This window comes from Camelus dromedarius, chromosome 6, assembly GCF_036321535.1.
Source record: "Camelus dromedarius isolate mCamDro1 chromosome 6, mCamDro1.pat, whole genome shotgun sequence".
NCBI lineage: Eukaryota > Metazoa > Chordata > Mammalia > Artiodactyla > Camelidae > Camelus > Camelus dromedarius.
Genome location: NC_087441.1, coordinates 60,254,321 through 60,273,663, shown reverse-complemented (window position 1 = coordinate 60,273,663; position 19,343 = coordinate 60,254,321). Strand labels below are relative to the sequence as shown.

At 37.2% G+C, this 19,343-nt stretch overlaps 1 protein-coding gene across 4 annotated transcripts in view; it reads right to left on the bottom strand.

Annotated features, from left to right (window-relative positions):
- RNGTT (RNA guanylyltransferase and 5'-phosphatase) overlaps window positions 1–19,343 on the bottom strand; it is a 264,777-nt gene that overhangs the window by 13,007 nt on the left and 232,427 nt on the right. Inside the window, exon 15 of one of the 4 annotated variants that reach the window (XR_010381315.1) lies at window positions 16,513–16,588. The exons of the other annotated variants lie outside the window; for them this stretch is intronic. The gene's annotated coding sequence lies outside the window, so the exon portion shown is untranslated. The remainder of the gene's footprint in view (window positions 1–16,512; window positions 16,589–19,343) is intronic. 4 annotated transcript variants of the gene reach the window in all.

Genomic DNA, 19,343 nt, shown 5'->3' with positions numbered 1-19,343 from the left:
AATACTAACAATATCAAGTGATGACAACAATGCCAAGCAACAGAACTCTTACACGTTGCTGGTGGGAATGCAAAATAGTATAAACATTTTGGAAGACAGTTTAGCAGTTCCTTTATAAAGTTAAGCATACACTTACCAAAAGTGCCAGCAAACCCACTCTTAAGTATTTACTCAAGAGAAATGAAAACGTATGTTTGCATCAAAACCTGAATAGAAGTGTTTACAGTAGTTCTACTCAAAGTCACCCCAAATTGGAATGAACTCAAATGCCCTTCAACCACTGAAGAGATAAACAAATTTTGGTACAGCCTTAGCTAAATTAAAGGAGGCAAAGGTAAATTAACACTTGCGGAAGATTTTACTTCTAGTTTAATAAACCATAATTTAAGGAATTATTTTCAAGGATTACTTTTCACCCCGGAGTGGGAGATGTGATGGGTGACAGATGAAGGGCAGAAGAACATAACATTGGCTTGAACCAAGCATGATGTCTATCGAGTTTCTTTTCCTTCACTTTCCAAATGCACGCCACTCTGACCTGCATCATCTCTGCTGTTTGCTATTCTGGTTGTGTGAGCACAAACCACAGATCATAGCAAATTGCAGAATTTCTCAATCATTAAGGATTTACAATAGGTTAATTTTAAAATGGGCTGCACTTCACAGCTGCAAAGCTTTTGTCTGATTTCTAGACCAAATGAGAAGCCATTATTGGACTGAAGACCTTTCCATGGGCACGACTAGCAAAAGGAAAAGGTCATGTGGGCAAAACAGGCAGTCTGCCAGGTAAGGTGAGGTAATGACAATGGCTTGCAAAACAGAGCGCCAAACTCTGTGGCACAATGTATTGCTCTGTCTGTTTTGTACCAAGCATGATAAGAATTATAAGCAGCTCATGGGTTCAGTGCATGCTTGGGATAATAAAAACGATACACAACCAAGGAAAGCTTTATAATCTACAGGCAGATCTCATTTGTCTGCACTTCACTTTATTTCACTCTACAGATACTGTGTTTTTTACAAATTGAAGGTCTGTAGCAACCCTGCTTTGTCAGAGTTTGGTTAGTGTTTATTAGCAAAAAAGTATTTTAAGTTAAAGTATGTACTTTTTAAAAGACATAATGCTATTATTGCACACTTAATAAACTACAGTTTAATGTAAACATAACTTTTGTATGTACTGAGAAACCAAAAAATTTGTTGACTTGCTCAATTGCGATATTTGCTTTATTTCTGTGGTCTGAAACCAAACCCAAAATATCTCGGAGATCTATCTGTACCATCAACATGGGGAAGAGACTAAAATACAACATGCATGTCTGACATTTTTGTCCTTTTTAAATAGCTGTAAGAATGATGACAGACTAAACTGATGTTGCCTTTTTTAAAAGATGTCTGTCTCACAGCCAGTACAAACAATTCATAAAGTATATTTGTCAGATTGAATTTAATAAATGGTCTATCCACTGGCAGTAACAAATACCTAACTTAAAATCATTTGAAGCATGGTCATTAAATATCTATGCTTAACAAAGTTCACGATATACTGGATCTAATGTTCGAGCTAGGCAATTCATTAAAATGCCAATGCATAGTTCAAATTTACTTCAGTGAATCCTTTAGCTACTTTCTAAGGGCTTGCTAACAATTTAGATCCAATAATATTCTTTTTTTATTCCTTTAGCAATTTGTGCTGTTTACGTATAACTTTATGTTCTTTCTCACACCCATTTTAAACCCAACTATTCAACTATGCACTTTTTATAGAGAACTAAAAAAACGGTCCTTTAGATAGATCAATGTGGCACATGGCAATAAACCAAAATGCTACCATAATAAACGAAGATTTCCTTCCCACTCTACCTACCATTTAGAACACCGAGGGGGGAAAAAAAAAGCTGAACTTCTTCCCTTTGATCATCTCCTAGAGTAAACTTTCTTTAAAAATGATGGTTTGCTCTAGTGGCACTAACAGGCACTGAAACCCACAGACCCACAACACCTTCGAATCATTAGCTTAGGGACACAGAGCTCCTTAGTTTAGTGACAATGCTCTTGTGACAACTGGGACCCATCTGAGCAAACAAGGCTTTCCGGGATTCCCTTCTTACAAGTCTGTACCTCAGGTCAATCCAATCAGCCATTCAGAGTCATTCTCTCACTCGATGCCATGCGCACTGCATTCCACTTTTATACACGCTTTCTCAACAATTCTTATGTCTTCTTCTTTGAGTAAGAAATCCTAGAGTTGTTGACAAAATCATTACACAAACAGTGACAATACACTGCTCAGAAGTGCAGTTCTGTTTTGTATCCCTAAGAATCCTTTGAATGATATTCATCAGGAATTTATTTAAATCTGCCTCAACAGCTCCAGGTATTGGGGATATCAAAACCACTTGGAAGAAGCTGAAAGTTTGAAACTAATTACAATAAATTATTTGCATCAGATGTCACAGTCTCTAAATACCTTCCTCAAAAAAAAAAAAAATTTCCCTCAAACACACTACAAATACCTTTCATAAAATCCAGTATTTTGAAGTTGATAGGAAACTTGAGATCATCAAATCAAATACTTTTATTCTGAAATACCCAAGTACTAAAGTGTGTCCCCCACTATCTCTATTAATGTGTCTTTCTAGGTGTGACCATATGTATTGTATGTGTGTTGTAGATTGCATATGTACATATGCATTGAGGAGATTATAAAACCAAGAGAAATAGTAAATTCATTACTTTGATAACATGTACTCAGAACTAAATGTTTTTACTTAAGATATTTACTTTCATTCAGAGATATTTACTTTAAAGATAACTAAGATTTTTTTTTTCCTTCATAGGGAAGGGAAGGGGAGGGAACTAAATTTTTGAATATCTGCTATGTGCAGGGTACTTTTTATATATTATTGTCCTTTTTATGCTAATGAGGAAATTATAAGGATCAGAGAATTTAGCTAATTCTTTAAAGGTTGTGTTTGGATCTAGAGCTCTTCATCACACTGTCTCTTGGAAATACCTAGGAAATTCAACATGCTAGAGGAAAAGGAAAATTTTATTATTGTTCACTCCTAATCAAGAAATTACTAAGTAACTAAACCAAAGAGCTCATGGAGTATCCTCTGCAGTCACCATAAACTATAGGCTACGTGTGGATGCTTTAGGTCATGTTAAGTTTAATGAAATACAGTCTTCTAAAACAGAAATGACAAGAAACACAAGCTGCATGTGAAAAAAATAAACAAAAACAGACAAAAAACTCACCAGCCTCAAGTGCCACGGGTGGGCCAATACTAGTGTGGAAAAAAGAGGCCAGGAAAGAAGTCAGGAGGAACAAAGTGGGAGAGATCTCAAAAGTGGGCACGGAAAAGATGTGGAGGAGACAAAGGAAGTTCCCAGTGTCCTAAGCCACATCTGTGAAATGAAGATAAAGTGCTTTCAGCTAAGTAACATACAACAGCGAGCGATGTCAGTGATGATTAGAGCTCTTTAAATTTTTAGTAGGCTCCAGTGATTTAAAAGTCTTTCCTGTCCTGGCAACTGGTTTATCTGCTTTTATTTGCAAACTTGGTGGGGTGGTGGGTGGGGAGGATCTTTGCAAAGAATTATGCACGCATGTAAAATGCACAAAAATACTATTATCTGAAGATTTCTTCATTTAGAAGTCATCTGATTGCCTGGTTTTTGCGAGATCAGAATTGTCACAATTTACAACCCCTGAAGATTACATTTGGATCCAGATTAAATATCTCATTTAGCCTCCACCACCCCACCCTCACACTCTGTCAGGTGTCTGTTCCAGCCCTGTCCTGGTGAGGGTAACGGCAATGTTGTCTAGTGGGAATAAAGAACAAAAACCAACATTACGTGGGCACCCCCCGCCCCCCTATCTCTGGACATTCACCACTCAGCTGCTCTTACCAAGCCTCCAGAGACTCTATTCTGAAGAAGGAAGCTGTGGTTACCTATTAGGAAGGAAATTATTTTGTGGGCTATAGCGCTGAATTATTTGGAATTAAGTCTGAAGATAAATAAGCTAGGGGGCTTTTCATACTTCCTCTAAAAAGTATCTACCACAGCCTTGGTGCTTAATAAAAACAATGTATCAGATAAATCGCATGCTTGGCAGGAACACTTGTAAGTCATCTATTACAGGACACTGTCACACTGGTGTGCCTCCCTCTAATTTGGGGCTCTGTGACTTTCGGAAATCACTCAGTGAGTTGTCGATGATGTACCTCCTACAAGTGCCAGGCTGTGCTCATGCCAACCTTCAGGCCAGGACACCCACTACCCTGAGCTCCCATGGCTTCCACTGCAGGGCAAGCAGCATGCTCGCTACATGCGGGTCTGCCCTGGCCACACGCTGACACAGGAAGGATGTCTGTTTGGGAGGAAGGGTTTATTCAGAACTGGAGTGTTAGAAAGGAACAAGCTGAGAACACACCATCATCTGCCTGGCACGCCAGCTGCCAGCTGCCGCACAAGACAGGGTGATCACCTCCTGGTACTGTTCTGTGCCCAGAGGCTCCAAATTATCACTGCTTTAACTGCCTTGCCACCAGACTTCAGATGTCACCACCATCATTTCCATTTTTGCTTTTGAAATATTTCAGGAACAACAGAATCCTATCCATCTAATTGGTGCTAAATTTACATAGAGTCATGCTCCCTGTGCTCTGATGTTAAGTGGACATTCTAGTCTTTTTCTGTCCATAGGAAGGAGTGTGTGGTGGTGGTGGTGGTGGTGGGTCATCCCATTTTAACTACCGCACAGCACAGCCCAGAGTTTCACTAGCGGATGAATGCTGTGTAGCCCTACTCCGGAGCCTGCCGAAGGCAGGGAGAACAGCTGAGTTTAACCTCAAATTAATCATGAAATATGAACTCTGCATTGAACAGGTTGGCAATGATTTGGTAAATTGGGGGAAGTGGCAGAGTGAACATCTGGGACTTTTTTTTTAATCTGATATGATAAAAGGAAGAGAGGCTCATTCTTAGTTACATTTCTTTTTGCCTTTTTTTTTTTTTTTTGCTTAAATAACTTTTCAGAACTCAAAATCCAACAGAGAATGATTATGTTAATAATGCCAGGAAATTTGTTTGCTTTGTTAAATTGAGCTTCAAAAGCACTTCAACTGAACATACATTTGTGATCACAAGTAATGCCTATTCTTCTATCCATTTAAAATGTTTACTTTATTATAGCTCATTATAAATGTGAATCTGAAATGCAGTGCCATGGCTGCTCAATTTCCAGGCCACAATTTTCTGCTAATCATATGAAATGGATTCATGTGTCAACAGAACTGCCTAACAATGCCCCAAATGGGGCTGTTCGCAGTGCGGTGTTTCCGATGGCCACACAGTTCTTTGCTCCATGACCTTAAGAAACTGCTTTGAGAATTTTTGAGAATTTTCACTGCGTTTGTAAAATGTACTATGTTTCTACACTTAGCTCAGTTTAATTACTATGATCTCAGAATACTGTATGTGAGCTCCTACAAGAAAACTAAACCTAAATGCCCAAACATATGACTGGGAAAAATGGGTTCTGTTACTTTGTGTTAAGGTTGGATTTTCTTTTTAGTCAGCCTTCAAGTCCCAGAGAGGATGAGACCGGAGAATCCTTCTGTTCTTGATACCCTCTACTGCACGCAGTGATAAAAACGTACCTGGAAGATACCTTTTGTCACCCTGGCATCTCGCAAAGGAGCAAGGAAATACGTGTAACATACGCAGATCCAACAACCAGAAATGGATAATGGGTCGGGAGGTGCCCCTGGCTCTCAAGTATTGGTTTCTACACGTTCTTGCCTTCCTCACTTTTGTGACAAGTAGCCCATATAACTATCTAGTGTAGGAGCTGAGATCTCAAGCAACATTTTCTCAACTCACCATTTTTAGGCTCTTAAAGTTGACAATTCACTTTTTATACCCAACTGCTTTAGTAAGAGTACCAAGTCCAGAACTGTGGTTGGAAGGAAGCATAGGAGCTCACCTAGGCCAATTCTCTTTTTAGACTGAAAACACTGAGGTTCACAGAAAGCCTGTAAGTTGTCCAAAGCATATGCCTCCATAGGGGCAGAGTCAGAACGAGTGTCCAGACTTCAGGCATTTCAGTCCAGTGCACTGACTCTGGTCTACAAGACAATCCTTCATCAGCAAAATGGATAACTTTGCAGGCCAAGTTCTTATTTGTAGTCATACAGGTTTCACCAAGAGAAGAAAAATGTTTGACCCAGTTTATCTAATACAAGAAAAATAGTTTATATCTCAGCCTACTATAGACATACACACGTTTCATAAAACGATTTATTTCCTGACTTGGTGCACTTTGCTATTTTCTCTTCTATTTGATTTCACTAAAACAAAAACAAACACAACTAGTTGAGATCCACTAAAATGCTTTCAAGATCAACCACCAAAGTTAGAAAAAAACTTCACAGAGTATACTAAGAATAATATGTCAATTTCAAACAATTTGCAAGGAAGTGGAGGGGGCATTTTAACTTTTCTGGTCTTGAATTATGTGAGAAATGGAGGTAGACAACTCTCAGAACACCAAGCTAGACCCCAGCTCACATCATCTCCTTTCCCAGAGTGAATATGCTATGAAGAGGCAGCCCTGGGCCAGGCAAACACTCTCACCCAACCCTTCATAATTCCTTTGGTACAACATGCTGAAAGAACAGCTGGTGCTTGACTTTAATAATTTCAGATGACATTTTTCTCTAGAGAAGTGAGTCTATCTTGTCAGCTCCTGAAATACCACATGATCTATTATTTCAGACTGTGAGTTCTTCCTTCTGTTTACATTCTCTCCCATTAGATGGTAAGCTCCTTGAGCACAAAACAAGGGTCTTTGTTTTGGCCACTGCCAGAGCCCCACTGAATACATAATAGGTGTTCAATAAATATGTGTTAAAAAAGAACAACTTGATGAACATTATACAAAGAAGTTACAGAAATGACATCAGATGTTGAAACATTCCAGCCATTATTAAGTGATTTTCATCCCCTGGACTGATCAGGCTCTCCCATCATCCTCTCTTCCCCTCTGGCTAACTACTTCTCTTTTACCAGGATCACTTTCTCTGGGAAGCCTGCTCTGATTCCACAGATTCTCGTGTTTCACTCTTATGCTTTCACAATACCTTCTTCTTTCTTTATCTTAGAAAGTGGCCTATTGAATTCTCTACATCTCCCATTTGACAACAAACTGTAGGTCAACAATCAGGATGGAACATTAATACAGTGTCTCACACATAGTATGTGCTCAATAAAAATGATTGCCTGCAAACATGCATGAAAGTTATGTCCTGGCCTGAAAACAGAACCAAACCAAAATAGGATGAACCCAATCTAATGACCCAATCATATGGGTAATCACATTAACCACAGCTTTCGGAATAGACGTCCCTTTAAACCATGTTGCCACATAAAAGTAGGCTTCTCCTTTCTGGATGTGGGTATGATTTCTAGTGAAAGTGGAAATAGGATGTTAGCTCTTAGGGAGAACTGAAGGGGCAAACAGGGAGGAGAAAGTAAGCAAGCAAACCATCTCCCATGCATTTTTATGTTAGATGGAAAACATACAAAATAATTAAGGCATCCCATTGCATCATGTTCATTATAAACCAAGAATTTTCTGCTTCTTAAAATCTGAAAGATAATGATGCATCCACCCAGTAGTTATCAATATTGTTCACAGCAGGAAAAAAGAGAAATCTATCATTCCCTTTTGTATCAAGTGTACAAATAGGAGAAGCAGGAGATAATACACACTGTAAATATATAAATTTTAAATAAGTAACTCATTTACACAGCTTACTGACTGGAACTCAAACATCTCTCTAAACATTAACCCTTCACATTCTTGTGAGTTAGTTTTGCAAGACTCCTGTTTTAAATAGTGACTTAGGACCCATGTAAATAAGGATAAATTAAAAATAGGTTTCTGCCTTCTTGTCTGCCACTCTAAAATGAGCCTCTGTTTCCTTCTTAAAATAATTTTCCATGTATTTCCCACAATAAGTCTTAAGAAATATCTTCATCAAAATTTCCTACCAAATCTGCAGATAGTAGGATCAGCAAATTCTCTCAAAAAATAAGACTTGTCAAATTAGTTCAAAATGTCCTCGATAAAAATATTAAGTAGGACTACATAAAGCTGAAAGGCTACAGACATATGAAAAGCCACTGAGAGTCTGCCTTAAATGCACAAAGGGTTGGCTTCAGGTCTCTAAAAATTTATCACTTTACTAATGACCCATAGAGGACTTAATGAATAGCCTACTAATAAGGTCTAAATTCAAATTTGAAGGTTCTTTTGAATATCTATTTTAAAAAGCAATAGAATGTAAGAATTTTAGAGGAGGTATTTTGGGGAGGGGGTAAATTTACCTACATATCTATCTATCTATCTATCTATCTATCTATCTATCTATCTATCTATCTATCTGTCTTATTGAGGTGCTATTAGGTATTGAAACCAGGACCCTGTGCATGCTAAGCATGTGCCCTAATCACTTGAGCTATATTATATTCCCTCTCCCCTTGAGGAAGAACTTTTGCCAAAAAAAAAAAAAAAAAAGGCAGAAAATGAAATACAACTTGGAAAAAATACAAAAGATGAAGTTCTGGTAAATATTTAATATGTAAGAGAAAATGGAAAAGCTGTAATCACTGTGGAGAAAGACATGATAGTTGACAGATTATCAGAAAAAGATTTAAAATGAGAAATTCCATTATTTTTATATACTACTATTATTAATAGTTCTCACCCCCAGAAAGAGTCTTATTACTGTAGCAGGAGGCTGAATTTGAGGAAAGACTCTTGAAGGAAGTATCCTACTGATGGATGAAGAACTGGGGTTAAGTTTGAGTAGTTTGCTAGACTCTCTTCCTTCCTCCTCTCTATATTTACCCAGAAAACAAAATGCCTAGAAAAAGTAACAGGGCAGAAATAAACACAGAAACATTCATTCCATTTATTTGTTTTCAGTGTTTGTGTGTGTGTGTGTGTGTATGTGTGTGTGTGTGTGTGTGTATGCATACATACTTGCAAATATGTGTGTATGTATATGACACACATGTATATATGTATTTTTTTTCAGATTTTAAATATCAAATCCAGAGCTTTTAGAAAGAATTTAGTTCATATTTGGATACAAAAAATTTTTAAATGTAGCCAGAGTAACAAATCAAACTGCAGTTGAGGACAGGCTAGGAACAGAAGGCTCCTCTGTCATTTTTGAACCTTCCAAGGCCTAGAAAGATGAACAAATCCCAGCCCTCAATGCACATTTACACAGCTGCCTGTGTAGTCAGAAAATGACACATTCAGGAAGAGAATCCTTTCTTGATGATCAGTTCTGCAATCTTCCCTCTATACCGCATGGACCAACATATAATTGAACTTCATCATTTGGATGTATGTGATTATTCTTATTTATAGCCTCTAAATCCACAGATATAGAACCTGTGGTTTCTAGTACTTACTCTAGCTGAAGATTCAACCCTCTCCTGCTCTTCGGCATGGGCATAGGGGCACATTCTCCTTTTAAGAGATACAGGCCATTTACACAATGAGTATTTCTTTAGCTCGTATTATTATGCAATCATATTCTGATGAGTTCAAAGAGCTTCCCCTATCCCCACCTCAGAGGGGGAGGTAGGTGTGAGGACATTTTTATCAGAAAGAGACCATACCAACCACAATTCTTCTATGGTCGGGGCCACCTCTGGCACCTGCCCTGCAGGATGAGACAGAAGGCCTCCTCTGACCGTTTGCTGTCTCTGATACGCACGGTGCTGAGCACCTTAGAGTACATCCAGTTCTTTTAGGAAAGCCAGCATGACTGCAGCAGCTTAGAGACCTAACTTCTTCTGAATTCTGTTCTATGAGGTAGACTGCTTTAGGGTAACTCTAATTTATTGTTGCTAATTAATGTATCATCCTTTGGTAAACTAGATCAAATTTATAAGGAAGAGCAGGCATGTGTTACCATGAGGTCAGACAGTGTTTACAAAATTCAGACAGCTAGTCACAGAACGTTTCAAGCTTACTTTCCCTTGGCTCCAAAGCTCTTAACCATATAATCCGAATATAATTCTCAAAGTATTTATTTGACTTGAAATATTTTCACCTTTCTTTTATAAATCCTTACAGTCAAATCATCATAAATGACTGTATGTTAGCTTTGGTTAAAAAAAAAAACAACAGAATGGATGCTAGACATGATTTAATTAAAACTGTATTTTTTTAATTAAAAAAAAAAAACTATTTTAAGACAAAGAGGAGAACCCCCAAATCTCATATCCAATTCTGAGCTCCTCTCAACATACCACGCTTCCTTTTTACTTCTTCTGAGCATACAGCATGCAATTTAAGGACAATCTTGTAAAGCATCTTCCTCATCTTGCTGGATTACTGAGACAATTTAGGAAAGAGCACTACCAAAAAATAAAAGGAATTGTGGAGTAGATAGAACCAGATAAAAACCCCGACTCCAGTGCTGTTGAAACGTGCACTGTGCTCGTGCTGCACAAGCCGTAGGCTCTATGCTACAAAGCTCCGTGCTGTTCAGTTTTTAAGCCACATTGTAACCTGGAGCACAATGCTTGGAACCTGCCAGATGGCTGCTGTTGGGTCTGAACGAGTTAGCCTGTGTAAACCATTTGGTAGACATTGGGGGACGCAATTCTGTTAGCCTGCTTTCCTGTTATTTCCTGGGGTTATTCTGCACTCAATTTACATAGGAAAATATGATAATGTATTACATAAACACAAGAAATCTCCTGCCATTCTGTTTCTGTTAACTTCCACTTTAAACAACAAGAATATAAAACTAAATAAACTGCAGAAACTAAACCCTATGCAGTTCACCCTGACTTACTCAGTATCTGCTTTAGCATAAAACTACTAACAGCAATAAATGAAGGCAAATAATAGACTATTTGATTTACTTTCATTCTTTGTCAACCTGAATTGGAAAAGGCTGGCTAGTCCATGAGGTTATTTATGAATTAAAACCAAAGTGATACGTGGCTTTGAAACAATACTGTGAGCTCAAAATCAAAATGTCTCCTGAAATTAGAACTCTGCATCACAGACGTGAGCTCCTGAGCTCAGCACTTCACGTGCTCTACTTTTTCAGGAGAGACAAACCATGTTTTAGGTAGCCCAGTTTTCTATAACAAATATCCAATAAACATACCTGCAGCTTTAGTTATTTGCTCACTCAGTTTCTCAGGTCACAATTTCTCACATAAAAGGAAAGTGTAAAAAGAAAGTACATTAGAAGATCCTCATGATCTGGGAGCCCAAGGTGATGAAAGATTAAGGCAGCTATTTGTAATGGCTTATTAAATGCTTTGGAGAAGGAGTGATACTTTATCCACACTGTTCTATTCAATTCCTACAATAATTCTAAGAAGCAGACATTGTCATTCCCATTTTATAGATGAAAAACCAAGGTACACAAACTGGATGGGAATCCTACCAGGTTTGTCTAGTTCTAAAGTCTATCCCAAGATTCAAGGATTAGTTTGTTTTTCAAATTGAATGGCAAATCATCCTTGTGCATTTTAATAGATTCATGAAAAAATTTCCATAAAGATTTCTAAAAGCTAATTATGAAAGTTAATCCCACACCCCATAAAGGACATAAACATGTCTCACCCACCAGCCTGCCACATTTCTCACAAACACATCTCAGCAAAAAAGCACAAGAGACAAAACAAACGAAAAAACCAAAGGGTTCTATTCTTTTGGATAACATATACTTTTTCTCTTGTCTGCCAGATTTCTCTACTGGTTACGTAGCATGAGCAATTTTCTCACAGGAAATCTCTTGTATTTATAGCAAGCTAATTACTCTCTAGAAGTGACTGTCCTAAGTATGTGGATGGTTTCAGGATTCAATTTTGTCAAAAGCTGAAAAATTAATTCATGCCCCATCCCATGCAAGCCTTATGTTTTAAGAGATTAAAAGCTACTGCAAAGACCTATTACCAGAGCATTTCTGAAGACTACCCTTAATTTAAAAATCCATTAATCTACATTTTTGGGATGATATAATCTATGAGACATATTGTTTGACATGTTTAAGTTCAATGTTCTACCTAATAAGGAAGGCAATATCTGATTATTAGAAATTAGTTCTATACTCTAAAGTTTAGGCCCCCAAAAGCTTACATTTTAATCATGAATGTGCTATATTAAGACACAAAAACAAAAGATTCTAGCAATTAAGATGCTCACTAATTTTATATACCAAAAGCTACAATATGCTATTTACTACACAATAACAGTTTTCTCTCAAGAAATGTAAGCAACATTCTGAAAACTTCATTTTGTTGAAAGATGGAACCGTCTGCTGAGCTTATTTTGTACCAGCCAAAGTGAATACGCTGCTTTTGCTACCATCAAACAAAAAGCATTTAAATGATTACCAATTCTGAGTCTCTTGTTAATAATTTTTTCAGCTAAATATGGTAATATGTTTCAAAATGATGTCAAGGATGCCACTTTACTACAGCAAAATATTAAAACAGACATTTGGCGTTATCAACATATGGTGCATCCCTGAAGAATAATATGGGAAACATTTTTTATTTGAGAGGAGGCAACATGTATTTCTTAACCTATATTGAGTCCCTCTAAAGCATGTGATAATATACAATTATAATAAAGGTCTCCAGCAGTTACAAGGCTTTTGTATAAGCAACTCTAACAAGTTTAGTAGGTTTCCAAACACCATTCACTAACATACAGAGCACCTACTATCCATATACTTCAGTCTGTGAGATACATGCTTTCTTGATTCAAGCGTGACAAGTTTCAGTGGCAAGTAAAGAAATACGCACGTAAAATTTTAGAAGTTAAAAAAAGGATCTAGGAAAATATAAGATTTCACAGGCAGTATATGATTATTTGCCAAATAAGTGACACAAATCATATCCCACTCCCAGAAAGACAGGATTGCTCCTTCCCAGAAATTGTCTCATATCTCCCTTATGGCTCTTACTGTATTATTTGTTTTTTAGCAATTTGTATATATCACTTAAGTTCCTTGAAAAGGTAGATTTTTTATTTTTTAATTTCTGAATCCCACCACAGTACTGAAAAATACCTAGCACTTGGTACATGCTCAATCAATGTTGATCTGAATACCTGAATTGATGAATGACTTATGACGATGATAAGAGTGATGAAGGCAGCAGCCACACGCGGGGCCAGGCACTGTTCTAGGTGCTTCACATGCATCAACTAATTTACTGTTAGTTTTCTTGTCGTACCTCCACCTTACACACGAGGGAACTGAGGCACCAGGAGAACAGTTTGCCCCTACACATCTAACTCCTTTACACCCTTCAATTCTGGGCTTAAAGGTGACTTCATTAGGGAAGTCTTCCCAATCCACTAGACAAGGCTATATACACTTGCCCTCCATCCATACAACCCCCTTTATTTCCCCTATCATTATAGTCACCACTCCTGAACAACTTTTCCAATCAGTAGTCTTGTACACCACACAGTCAGCTCCACGAAGGCAGGGCCATGTCAGCCTTACTCACTGCTTTATTCCCAGGGCCTATCAAAGTCTGTGGCACAAAATTCATACCTCAATAATTTAAGTTTAATGATTGAGTGATGCCAGTATTCATTAAATGTTCATTTAAAGAATAAGTGACAGAAATGAGTGAATCTGGGGTGATACTGAAATAATCAATGTAACGGTCCAGTATGCATCTGAAGCTACAAAACTGTGGTTTAAGAGAAGAATGAGTATCAGAGGTAAAGATTTAAGAGTCATCTGCAGACTGTTATTCCATGGTTATAAGTGATTATGCCAAAACTGTGGCATTCTGGTTGACCCACTTCTGAATACATATTATCTATATATTCAGGAGAACCCAACATCATATGTTTAAGTTGCAAGCCTCCAAAATAAAAATTCAGAAAGGAGTCTTATTAATTGTAAATGTAACAAAGATGAAGCCATTCTTTAAGAGGTTCCTCTTAATAATAATATAGTGCTTTTATGAGAGTGCCTGGAATCTGCCATTAGCATATTTCTAGTTGGGAAGAAAAGCTACTATGTGTTTTCTTTAAGATGACCAAGGTGAAGCTGAAATACACTGCTACCATGATTATGTACCATAGCACTCAGGCATTAGATGAGCTCTCTGTTGTAGAGACAAGCAAAGCATCCAAATCTGCATTTGGACCTAAAAAAGGCATATGGATTATAAACCACACTGCACTGCTACTGCGACAACAACCGTGAACACTCCTCCAAGGCACTGAATGACAAGAGACTAGAAAGCAGAACTGGTTCAGTCACTTTGCTTGAGAAACTTGAATACACATGTGCTCTAGGAAAAGTATTTTGAGTTTCAAACCTGTTTTACATCACTACAGCTGTGAGTAGCAGTGACAGAGACATCAACTACTGCCACAGTGAAGAAAGAGAGACTGTGAATAAAGGCAGCAGGTTCATTGAAGAAAAGAAACCACCGCCAGTGAAAGAACATTCTAAGCATAGCTGCGGATGCTTTTTGCCTTCCTGGCAGTATGCACACATACACAGCCAGGAAGCAGAATCGCATTCAAATATTTAGGATCATGAGAGCAATGTACGTAATTAAAAGAAATAAAGGGTAAGTCTGCAGGATCTTTCAACAAACAAAACATGACCAGCAGTGTAGTGCTCTCTTAAGAAGAATTTGCATCTCCTTTTAAAAAATAGAAAAAAACAGGAATGCAGTAAGTGAAAGTACTACACTTTTCTAGGAGGATGTAAAGACACTTTTAGGCCCTCTGGTCAAACCTTATAGATATACATAATAGGGTGCAAATTAAGGTTACTGATTTAACAAGTTTAGTCATCTGATTTTCCCTAGAAATTTTGGCATTTCTTAAGTTTTTGGCAAAAGAATAAATGAATGAATGAATGAATAAAAGCAGCAATAAAGGAACTGCCTGAATTTGACTTTAAGGAATAGCAGCTAGCAGCAAATCACCAACCCCAAAGCACAGTCATCTTGGGCCACTCTCAGAGGTAGTAACTGACTTAAGGGGTATTAACAATTCCTGAGGCCATCATTTTATTAAAGCCCAGGCAAACAGCCCAAGAGGATACTCAAAGTAAAAGTTACATAAACTATAGAACAGTTTAAGAAGGTAGGGATACTTATAACAAAGGAAAAAAATTACATAAATGCTTGCTTAGAAAAGCTACATAGGAAAATTTCATTAAATGATGATGATGCTGGGTAACTGAAATCCTTACTGTCGTACGTTTCTACAGAGCTTTTTCTCTTCAATGCATTGTTGTAGGGGCTGACTCCCTTGAGATCCTTGAACACCACCACCAATGGAAAATTTAACTTAGCAATATTCACACAAAAATAGTGTTATACAGAACAAAGAGAGTGGGCTTAGGTAGTCAGAAGAACTGGGTTCCAATCCCAATTATGTCATGTACTGCTTGCATGACCACAGGCAAGTTATTTAACCTCTCTGTGTCTCAATTTTCTCATCTGTAAATAATATTTACTTTATAAGACTGCTATAAATACTAGATGGTATAATTTGTCCTGAGCACATACTATGCGCTCAATGAAAATTATTTCTTTTGCTCTTTATAAAAATACCTTATTTTTTCTATTCCTAGTATAAAGTTATATGTTACCATTCCATTTATGTCAGTGCTGTTGTTTTAAATTGCCATTGATCTTAACAAAAACATCTAACTTTGAAAATAATGCCAAAGGTTCTTATTTCCAAAAGGAAGAATACATATTGAACCAGAATATGCAAATTCTATTATTGGACAGTATTATCACTAGAGTACAGGTTTCTGCCTCCAGATTACCACGCAGAAACACTGAAAGAAATGTTGAATGAAAATGGTATACCATAGGAAATAGATACTTAGATTTATTTACATATTATTTATGATTACTCTATTTTTAACTCAATAGGAGAGTCTTGATGCTATGTTTTCAAAGTCACAATTTTGAAGATAATTCTCTAAAAAGCTGTGACTGCAACAACAAAGAGTAGTTATCACTTTCAGTGCAGAAAAGGGTGTAATGAACTGATTTCTTTTTCACAATAAAAATCTGCACTGAACAAAGATGAACCAATCAATCCGTTGTCTTTTTACAGAATACAATTCTCCTGGAAAAACTGTATCTAACTGTCTTAGGCTTAATCTTAACTTCTCAAAACACAGAAAGAGGAGATGAAAATAACTGAAATAACAGCTATGGAAAGGCAAGATCTTCATGACTTGAACTGTTAGATTCAAAAGCCTAACTAGTCCCACTAAGAAAGGTTCTCTAGTCACAAATAATAGTTCAACTTGAGCAGCAACAGAATGTCAGAAAAAACAAATAGAAACATTAATTTGAACTGTTTTTATAGTAGTTCTACTTCTTTGCTTCTCTTAGAAACTAACACTTCAAATAATATGAAGAAATATAAAAATATTTTACTACCTGACAGTTCTGACTTCAGGAATCCAGGACCCTTCCGTCATTGTCCGTGGCAGTGAGCACTAGTTATTAGCTAGACCTAAAGAAGCCATTGCAAACACTGATATGAATCACCAAGAAAATGTCAGGTCTTGAGGCTGAGTTTGGTTCTTACCTAAAATTTTGATGTTTCACTAAAAAAGGTTTTAAGGTGCCCCTCCCCACCCCAGCTCCAAATCAGAAATTACTAAAGTGGTCTGTATAGTCTTGATGTTAATAAAAGATGTTTAAAAAATTCTCGAACACCAATTCACCTCTTCAATCATATCTCATATTATTTCCTTACATAAACGTTTGCTCTTATACTTAAGGCAAGTCTTTATAGCTCCACTCCACACTTTTGTGTTTTCTGTTTTCCTAAAACACCTGTTATCTTCCCACTCCTATGGGGTTAAACAGAAAGACAAAGTCTCTCTCTCTCTCTCTCTCTCTCTCTCTCACACACACACACACACACACACACACACACACACGACTAATCCTCCTAATTGGAAGGACAACACAGTTCTTACTTCCTTTGTGAATCCCACTTCAACTGCCCAAGTCCACAGCTCTTCCTCAGCTTCTGACATCTGGAGCTAATTCCAAGTATCTGACACATCATGTTCTACCTGTGTTGTTACTTATCTTTTTACAAAGAGATTTCTTTCATCTCACCAATCAGAGTATAAATAAGTTGGGGGCAGATAAAATATCTTATTAATCTTTATATCCCTGTCTTCACCAAAATACCTTGTACAGATATACCTAATCAGTGTTTCTTTTTATCTAGTAGGTATGTTTTGAGATAAATAATGGAAGAGAGAATACAGTATGCACAGTCAAAAGAACAGGGAATTGTAAACAGAGAGGAGTGGGAGTTAGGGAAAGTAAGAGTACAGGAGGTGGGAAAACCCGATGGAAAGAATTTACTTGCAACATTGGGCAATAGGAAACCACTTGGTGATAATTTAAAAACAGACAAACAAACAAACAAAAAACCCCAGCAAACTAGTGCAGGATAAACTTATGAAAGGCTCTGAAGGCCAGAAATAGGAGGCTGAATTCATGCTAGAGAGGGTCAAGATGCCCAACACAGAGACTATCAAGGAGCATAAGATTTGAAGGAAGAAAATGACGTAGCTCCATCTCCAGTCACTCAGAAGAGGTAGCCGTTAACAGTCAACAGAACTGAGTGAAGCAGAGACCTGGCCTCAAGAAAGGCCGATCTATTAAGGACATTTGGGACTCCACCAAGAATGAGAAGAATTCAAAAGAACAGACTTGCCTTTACTTTTTTTCTCCCAAACTATAATTTTTCATAATTTTATTGATTTAATAATTCAAGCCAGTAAAGGCATTTGAAAATCCTGAACAGACTTAAGATTTTATTTATTATGGATAAGAATGACCCCCATGACAGCATAGGAGTCTATATCTTTTAATAAGATACAAGAAAATGAAGGTGTTCATCACTAAAAGTAACTCACCCTCACCAATACAATTTCTACCTTTTCCTTGTGTGGCTCTATTTCATTCCAGAAATCTCCACTTTGTGATATCCAATGACCTATATCATATGCATACTACCTTATTTCATTCATCCTTTTGCTAAACCATAACCACCCTGAGAACACCTCCTTGCTTATTTTCACTGTTACAGCCTTGTACATCATCCAATTACCCCTGTGCTATGCAACCAACCTACTCATCCAGAAACTTAGAAAACATCTGTTCCTTCTCCGTGCAATTCTGCTGCAGTTCTTTCTGCAGCTAAAACCAGTCCTGAGTCATCAAAATGCCTCCAGCATACACTAGTCTTGAAAAACATTTAAATGTTTTAATTCAAGCTATGCTCACAGAGCATACTCAACTTTCAGCCAGAAAATGAGAAACTGTTTTTCACTATATCTAGCAAAACTCACACCTGGTTGGAAAAAAAAATCTTGGAAAAGAGGTATTAACTTTTTCTTTCTGAGCTAGTCAGAGCACACAAAATGCTCAGGTGATTTGTTTATATACCTAATTTCCTACCAGCTGATTCTTTCTTAAAGAAATAGATTTCTAGAGACTGTTTCAAATTAATAACCATATGATACTCTCACCCAGATCTCTTGGATATTAAGAAGTAATAAAAGTAAATAAAGAGCATTTAATTAATACAAAAGGAAAAACAACAAGGAGGGTTGGCCCTTCTAAAAAATGATGGCTGAGAGAAATAGATAACAGAATAAACTTTAAAATACATGCTCTGGGAACAAAAAGGAAAACACTTCATAACGATATCAGAAGATACCGTAATTAGAAGCCTTTTAATATCTCAGAGATTCACAAATGTTCCCAGTACAAGAACTCTCAGCTCTTACCATTAACAACTAGTGAACACAGACACTCAACAATGACTAAATAAGCAGCTGAGGTAAGATTATAACCTTGAGCTCTTTATCCTCCCATCTCTCTGCATATAAATAAACCACAATAACTCTACCTTGATCCTTGTGGTGGAATCACATTTCCTTTGGTCAAGTCACTTAGTCCAGTCAGTGTCTTAACTAGTACTGTATCAATTACACTGATAATTTTGGCCTACTGTACAAGCAACACTCAGAAGGGCTTCAAGAATTATAGTCATATGCTGTATCTGATAATGCAACATAAATAGTAACTAGTACACTTAACAGTATACACTAAAGTAATACTCCATAGGAGGCAACCTAATGTAAACTACCTGTTGGCAGTGTCACCTTGGGTTTGTCACTCAGTCTTCGATGTCTTCCTAATCTGCAAAACTGGACATGCTAAAAGTGCCTGTGTTT